At 40.2% G+C, this 8,699-nt stretch overlaps 1 protein-coding gene across 2 annotated transcripts in view; it reads right to left on the reverse strand.

Annotated features, from left to right (window-relative positions):
• Positions 1 to 8,442, reverse strand: part of FNDC3A (fibronectin type III domain containing 3A) — a 216,032-nt gene extending 207,590 nt beyond the window's left edge. Inside the window, exon 1 of one of the 2 annotated variants that reach the window (XM_011939495.1) lies at positions 8,174 to 8,442. The gene's annotated coding sequence lies outside the window, so the exon portion shown is untranslated. Of the gene's footprint in view, positions 1 to 7,488; positions 7,798 to 8,173 lie in introns of those variants that run through there. The other variant, XM_011939501.1, reaches the window with a different exon arrangement.
• Between the last annotated feature and the right edge of the window lie 257 nt (positions 8,443 to 8,699).

An 8,699-nucleotide genomic window follows, 5' to 3' on the forward strand; every position in this document is an offset into this window, starting at 1 on the left:
ATAGGAACATGGTCACGTCCATTGTTTCTATGGCTGTTTTTGTGCTCCTATAGCACAGTTTAAGTAGTTGCAACTGAGCCCATATGGCCCACAATGCCTAAAATATTTACTATCTTCTCTTATATTAAAAAAAAGTTGCTGACTCCAGCAGTACTTGTCAAACTCAAGGAGTTCATAGTTGAATAGCTGATTTAGACAAGTAAAAATATATATATACATTGCAGTATGATACATACAACCAGATATTCTGTCAGTATTATGGAAACAATTAACAGTTAAATATTAAAAGACAGGAAGGACTCATACAAGTGAAAAGACCCGACACATTTTAATTATTTAAAAATATGTATTTATTTACATATCATTATCTCTCATCCTGTTCTGTAAATTTCTTTTTTTTTTTTTTTGAGGCGGAGTCTTGCTCTGTCGCCCGGACTGGAGTGCAGTGGCCGGATCTCAGCTCACTGCAAGCTCCGCCTCCCGGGTTTACGCCATTCTCCTGCCTCAGCCTCCGGAGTAGCTGGGACTACAGGCGCCCGCCACCTCGCCCGGCTAGGTTTTGTATTTTTAGTAGAGACGGGGTTTCACCGTGTTAGCCAGGATGGTCTCGATCTCCTGACCTCGTGATCCGCCCGTCTTGGCCTCCCAAAGTGCTGGGATTACAGGCTTGAGCCACCGCGCCCGGCCCTGTTCTGTAAATTTCTAAAGGGGAGAGAGTGTGACATTCATTTTTGTGACATTCGACATTCATATTCTAAGTATCTAGGACATTTTAAGTGTTCAACAAATGATGGACAAATGAATAAATGAATGATATGCAGGATGCCTGAGTGACAATGATTAGGCATGTATGTCAAAGTTCTAGATATAAATATGCTATGGCAAGCATTTTACTTGTCATGCTAAATAGGATCTTTTAATTCTTGTAGTCTATATTAGGAGACAGCTACTATTATTACTACACTGTAAAATGAAGGAACCAAGGCTCACACAGGTAAAGTAGCACACTCGTGTTTCTATATAGCCAGTATGAGAAGTCAACAATCCTATGGCTGCCTAATGTGAAACATGTTCTCTATACTATATTACAAAGTTGTAAAGAGGTAAGAAATGTTGATACAATAGGATATTAACAGAGTATGGACTCTCAAAGACAAAGGAAATTATAATTAAGGCAGCAGGAATTGTGTTGTGATTTCAATTTCTAAAACTGGGGAATGATAGGAATAAATTCATGTTTTTTAAATATCCCGGAAGCAGCCTAAAAGATGGTTGCAGGGGCAGTTGCCCCTACATTTTACCCAAAGGCTACTCTATCACACACATTAGGCCAGTTTTAGTAAGGTTCAGGTGATTAAAACAAAATTGCTAACAAACTATGGCATTTAAGGAATACCAATCTGAAGCATTGAGAAAAGCTGATCCTAATAATTACTAAAGAAACAAAAAGGTACTTCATAATCTATGAAGGTACTATGCTAAAAATGTTTATTTTAAAGTATATATTGCAAATGAAAATATTACACGGAAAAAAATCAAGTCATAAGAACAAAGGCATAATTGAGAATGTCTGTCTTAAGAAAACCAAAAAAAAAAAAACTAGAAGATTTAAACCTAATAAAATCATAAATTTTGATTTTTCACTTTTTTATTTAAGCAAATCTTAAGAAAAACTGATTTTAAAGTAAATGAAATAACGAATTCTTCAAGTTATGGCTCAACAAAAGTAGCTGCTGTACATGACACATACTTCTACAAAGCAAAGCACATACCTATTTTCTAATAAAAGTGTAAACTGTGATTTAAAGTGTACTTAAATATCTGTTTGGAACCCCTAGAGAAGTAAGATTTTTTCGCCTCCCAAATTATGTGTCTGTAGGTTTAAAAGACAATATACATAAACCAATTAAAGTAATCCCTCACTGAAGAAGCAGACAGAGAAGCGAAATCATTTAACTTTTAAAAAGTTCAAATATATATGAAAATATGGATTCTGAGGAAAAAAAACAGATACAACCCTTTTTTTCCCAGCATTTCTGATAGAGGCTGATTAACATACACAATCTAATTTACCAAACTTAGGTAACTTTCACACCAAGGCTTACTTCAAAGTATACATTGCACTTTGTATTTCTAGCAACTAGTCCATAAGAGATCTCAAGAAGTGAGAGAGGAAGAGATATGGAAGTCAATCAGAAGTATAGTTCATCTGTAAAATGAAAATACCGCCTTATATCTGGTAGGTTTGTACAGGATTTTTAAAATAAGCAAGTATAGGGCCTAAAATTCAATGAGCTCAACAAGTAGACCTTATTACTATAAATACAGAAACAGTCTTCCCCTTGAAAAAAGAAAATCATAAGGAATGCACTTTTTGCATATTTTTGCCCCACTATGGAAAGAACAGCTGAAGTTGTTCGACAGAGATGATCGGTTTCCCTTGCAAAAAGGGACAGAGGCACTGGATATGAACTGTACTGAAAGGTTAATAAGAATGGAAAATTTGTATATGCATTCTCTTTGCCAAGAAAGATGCTAAAACCTTTGAGTAAACTGAATGTTTACTGGAAACATACTATGTTTACAGAATTTTGGAGGATAAAGCTTGAACTCTGGTCTTTTTTTTTTTTTTTTTTTAAGAAAAAAAAGGCTGCATTTCTTCCAATATAGTAGTATTAATGTAAGCACTTTTATGGTATATACTTCAATGTTTTTATGGTTTCCAACATCTCTGTGGGTTCTCACAATATCTGTGAGGAAAACAGGATAGATATTATTCTCCATTTTAATGCTTAGAAAACCAAGATTGCAAGAAACTAACCCAAAATCATATAGCTAATAAGTGGTGAAGTTGGAACTCAGATCTAGACTTTTGAGTTACCATCCAAGGTACTTTATCTCCTGTTTAGCAAACAGAAACAGCTGGAATGGTGAAGCTGTTTCAAGCATTCACAAAAAAACAGGGAGGGCATGAATTTCTCCTTAAAGTAAAATTTAAAAAGTACAAATTGTATTAAGTAGCAATTTATGAAGGCTGTTATTTAAATCAAAAGGTTTATACTGCCTTAAAATTGTGGTAGTGTATGTACTTCCTAAGTATGAAAAATGCTAATAATAAATTAAAGTACAAAAGTTAAGTTTCATTATTTTGTTTGGTTGGTTTTAATGTTTTTAACAGGAAGAAAGAAACATCATTGATTCCGTCCAGGTAGCTTCCCATCTTATACATCTGTACTTTTTCCAGCACCTACTACTAACCCCGATATACGGAACGTACTGATGCCTGCTTAATGAAAAAATGCTCTCATGATGTATTCTTACTCTCTTGATGCCACAAAAAATACAGTAGCCCCAGCCAATTGGTTTGTGCAGCCATAGCCTGAGGCATCACTATCCGCCTGGTAATGGCACATGAACCATAGTATACTGAAGAAAACAGAACTGCCTTAGAAATACGTATCTACAAATTTAAAAACTTCAGAGATGTTTCATGTAAATTACTTTTCAAAATAACTGATACTTATCTCCTTTAAATCACCATAACTTATCTTAAAATAATCTTAATTGAAATATTTGTAAAGGGATCTCTAGGTCTTCCTTCCATGCCTTAATGTGAACATGATACAATCTTTTCTTGATGACTCAAGCTCATCAATGTAAATATCAATTATTAGACTGTTCCATAACACAGTGATTCTTCCTTGAGTACTGCAGAATGTCCAACTGTTTGTCCCTTTATTAACTCATCCTAGACTACTTCTAAAAACAAAGTTCCCCACTGCCTGCTCCTCTGTTGTCACTAGACCACCAGCACCCTAGACAAGGTTTTTAACCTGCCAGCTGTGTTTAAAAAAATGTAAAACCAGCACAGGCAGCTGATATACCTACTCTTATACAAATTCTAAATCAAGCCACTGTGTAGCTATTTTCACTGTAGTAAGGCCTGACTCAAAGGCTTTTCATCTTTCACTTCCTAATTCTGAGACCTATTCTAGGCTCTTGTTAGAAGTCTGGCCACAAAATAACAATTACAGTAGCACTTATTTCTGCATATTTTCTTTTAGGATAACTTAAGGAAAAATATATACATGATAGTCATAAAACGCACCAAACCACCACAGACAAGATGATACAAGACATTTCACGGTATGGGCTATATGGACAATTACTTTGCCAATTATTACCTAGGAGTCAGCAAACTAGGTCCTCCGGCCAAATCCAGTCCACAGATGGCTTGTTTTTGTTTGGCTCTTGAGACAACAATGTAAAAATTATGTTTTTGGCCGGGCGCAGTGGCTCAAGCCTGTAGTCCCAGTACTTTGGGAGGCCGAGATGGGCAGATGACGAGATCAGGAGTTCGAGATCATCCTGGCTAACACGGTGAAACCCCGTCTCTACTAAAAAATAGAAGAAACTAGCCAGGTGAGGTGGCGGGCGCCTGTAGTCCCAGCTACTCCGGAGGCTAAGGCAGGAGAATGGTGTAAACCCGGGAGGCGGAGCTTGTAGCGAGCTGAGATCCGGCCACTGCACTCCAGCCTGGGCAACCGAGCAAGACTCCATCACAAAAAAAAAAAAATTATGTTTTTAAAAGATTATAAAAAACAAACAAACAGGAACATTCAACCAAGACTGTAAATCGCCTGCAAAACCTAAAATATTTGATTATCTAGCAGTCCACAGAAAAAGTTTGCCAACCCCTGATCTAAGCCATATAAACAGACACATACAAGCTATCCATTACACATAAAGCTTAAGCTATTAATATGTCAAAGCTGAGGTATAGTTCTTTCAGTGATAGGTTCCTAATGACACAAACTGTCTTGTCCAGCTCTGCCTATTTTCCTCTTCTGATGCCCTGGTGCTTAAGCTAACATCTCGACCTAACTTTCTTTCTTTGTCCCAATTTCTGTCCTTGGATGCTCTTGGACTACTTATTCTACTACTACTTCCAACTCTGCCTGTGAATCTCTTTTGGAATGCCTTTCTCTTTGTTATCTAAATCGTTTCTAAGTTTCCTCTGACTTCCTCCAAATGCCTTCCAGGATTTTTCTAGCCCTCACTGGCTTCACTTTCCTTTAAATTCCAGTTGGTGTCACACAACTTAATAATACCATATTATATTTTTGGCTAGTGATACTATTGGTCTAGTACCCCTAACTAGTTTGTAAACTACTTGAAGGAAGGAAGACTTCACACTATGTCTGCATCCCCACTTTAATAACATCACATCACCCTGTAAGCACATGCCACCTCCCAGAGGCAGTTCTCAATCTTGGAGGAAAAAATAGCCCACGGACTGGTAAACGGGTGATAAGTGATTGGAAAGATCAAAAGATGACACCCACAAAGGAACCTGATGGAAGACCATAGGCTACACAGAAAACTTGAAAGTATATATTAAAGACAAGCAAAATCACAATAGTGGGAAGATAGAAAGGTAAGAATAAATCTAGATATAAAAAGAGACCACTGAATAATTCTCTGAAATAAGACCAAAATATTAAGAAAATTATAAAAGCTCACAATACATGTAAAAGTACAAAATTTGCCTTTTAACATTAATGGCCACTAATTTCCTTTTAACAAGTAGTTCTTGACATTAATACACACGGGGGCCATATTTCTTCTTTTGCAATGTGATAAAACTGAAGCAGTAAAAGGCTCAATGGAATAAATATGCACCATATTCTAAACCTTTGGAATTACAATATTGTGAATTTATTTGAAGTCTGCTAGGCATTGCTTAAAAAAAAAAAAAAAAAAAAAAAACCAGAAACACCAATCACTTAGTTATCTGGCTAATAAAATAGGAAATCATGTGCATATTCCTAAACCATTCTCAAAGACACGATCTAGATTCATTTTCATTCAAAAATGCACCAACAATGTTTTTTAAAAAAAACCCTTTTGGTTACTTCATCAAATTGTATTTTAAAAATACAGGCAGATTATAAAATACACAAGCCTTGGATGTCATGAACATTTTAAAACATGCAAATGTTTTAAAACAGCGCAAATATTACTAAAACTGGATAAAGTATAAATTAAATGCTCTTTGCCTAAAACTACGTAAGACAATGAGAATATGAATCATGCATTCCCTCTTTTTTTCGGGGGGTTAAGGATCTCTCAGCCCTTAGCTATGTCTGGCTGGTCAGGGAAGAGGGAGAAATTTTTAAATTAGTAATAAAATATGCTTAGTATTATATTGTAGAAATGTGACTAGTAAAGAGGAATCATTAAATGTGTGTTAAAATCAGGTCTCAATTACTCACATGGAGAGAGGAAGTGAAGACAGACGTCACCAAAAGAAGATAATCCTAGAATGTTTTTTTAATGCTTATCATTAATTTGGGAGAAATTAATTACTCTTATAACTATGCTTGACACTGTTAACCAGGATTTTATTTTTCCTGAGCATTCAATGATTTGGAGGATTCAGACAAAAGGGAAAAAGAGGGAGTTAATTCGGAAGCATACAGGTGGCTAATGGTAGCCAGCCTAGGATAAAAAATTTTCCAGTTAACCTACACATAGAAAACTAACAGATAATCTATGAAATGAAACAAGACAATATAGTAAAATTTAAGGTAGTAGTGCTAAAAAATTTAAATATAAGATTTAACATTAAAAATTTAATAAGGTATTTCTCCTGTCATCATCCCTTCTTCCCACTAACTGGTGTTATTAGAAAGCAAGATTAGTAGGCTACAAAGCTAAAAGCAACATTTCAGGTCATATTTTACAAAAGATGTGGTAAAAATCCATCACTGTTTTCTGTTGGGCCACCATCTGTCTCAGTTAGTACTTTATCTCATTGCTTAAGAAAAATTAATTCAACCAAGAAAATATCCAAAAGGCAAGGGATTCAAACTCACTTGAACATTTGTAGGTGATACAAGATGTCAAGAGTTAGTAAATACGCAAAAACTAAATATTTATCCAAACACAAGATCAGAACCACAAAACTCAATTCGTTTCTGCCTAACATATGGCTCAAACTCCTGAGTGGCGTATGTTTAGCACTGGAGCTGGTAACAGCATGGTGATAAAATATTATAGTAAGAGTTCAACTGTTATTTCATTCCTACAATACAGAAGCATACACACTTTGGTTTCAAGAACTAAAAACACGACCACAGTAAGAAGCAAAATAATTATGTTGTTCAGTTTTAGAAACCCATAGTGAACACACAATGATTATATTGTAAAAAGAAAAAAAAAATCTCATCAGCCTGTGACTCTTATTTAATAGATGGTCAGACACAAAGGTGTCCAAAGGAACTTACGTAAAAACCTTACAAAAGAAAATCTCGAATTCACAATCTCTAGCACCCCCAGCAAATCATCGCATTCCACCCTCTCAAACATCCCAAGGCTTGTAACGCCAACAGTTGAATAAAAGAACAATTAACGACCAAATCCATTAAAACAGCCCCTCTTCTGCCCGCAATTTGACAGCGAAATTATCTGTTCATTTTCCTTTACCTAACACATGACGACGTTTCCAAAGCCGTGTCAAAAGTTCGAAGATTCAGGTTAAAACTGGGCGAGGACTGCAGCCTCGAGTCCACCTCCCGACTGAACAGGTGGTTAACTCGCCCGGGGAGAGGAACTGCCAGGTACTGGAGGCAGCCACGCAGGATCAAACACAGAGGGCGGGTTTTCGAGGTTTTAACCCCAAGATGAGCGGGGAAAACTCTCTTCAGAAAAGCGTTCAAGTTCGGCGGCTGCCGGGCGTCCAAAGCTGAAGGCGCGGCGGGTGCTGGGCGATCCTCTCGGAAGGATTCCGCCCCCGAGCCCTCCCGAGCTACGCGGCTCGCCGCGGGGAGGGGGCGGGGAACAGAGGGGAGGTCTGCCCGCGCACCCGCGCCACCTCCCTTAGGCTGGATGGCGACCCCGGCCGCGCCCCCGCAAGCGCGTCCCGGTTAGGCTCGGCCCCGGCAGGTGCCAGACTAGTTGACGGATCCTGTCCCCGGCCCCACTGCCCCTCTGCCCACAGCGCGCCCACAGAAAGGGGTGGCCCGGGTCCCTCGACGGGGCCGAGCCCTGCAGGGTGCCCCGGCCCTCAGTCCCAGCCTAACGGTTTCCGCGGCACCTCCTCCGGGGCGGGACGGGGTTGGGACGGCTCGGTGTCCCCCGCCTTTCGCGGAGGGAGTGCCCGCGCTCTCACCTCCGACTCACGCCGTTCTGAGGCAGAAGAAGGCGGCTCCTCTGGCGCCTCTTCTTAGGGTTCCTGATCGTTTTCTCTCTACCTCAGCTGCAGAGTCAGCTCTGAGGGCCGCCGCGGCCGCTGGCGCGCTGACTGTTGGGGTTGTTTCCTGGCAGTGACGCCGCCGCCTCAGCCCCTCTCTTCGCTCCCTCTCCGCGTAGCTCCCGCTTTCTGTTTCACCCGAGGGACCACGAACGCCGCCGCCGCCATGCTTACTACGAAGCCGGGAGGAGGAGCCCGAAGTCGGTGCGCCGAGTGCGGCTGCGCGGGCCCCGCCGACGGCGCCCTCGGCCGGGACCCCGAACCCCCGCCTCGAGCCCGCAGCGCCGGGGCTCTCTCACCGGAACGCGAGTGCCCGCAGGGCCACCGGCGTGTGGCGGCTGAGCGGCTGCGTTCGGCTCCCGGAGCGCCCACACCCTCTTGGGCTTCCGGCTTTCTCCCCAGGCCCGGCTGCGCCTGGCTCGTGGTAGCATCCGCTGTGGCCAGG

The sequence above is a fragment of the Colobus angolensis genome, unplaced genomic scaffold, assembly GCF_000951035.1.
Source record: "Colobus angolensis palliatus isolate OR3802 unplaced genomic scaffold, Cang.pa_1.0 Scaffold101, whole genome shotgun sequence".
In the NCBI taxonomy this organism is placed as follows: Eukaryota; Metazoa; Chordata; class Mammalia; order Primates; family Cercopithecidae; genus Colobus; species Colobus angolensis.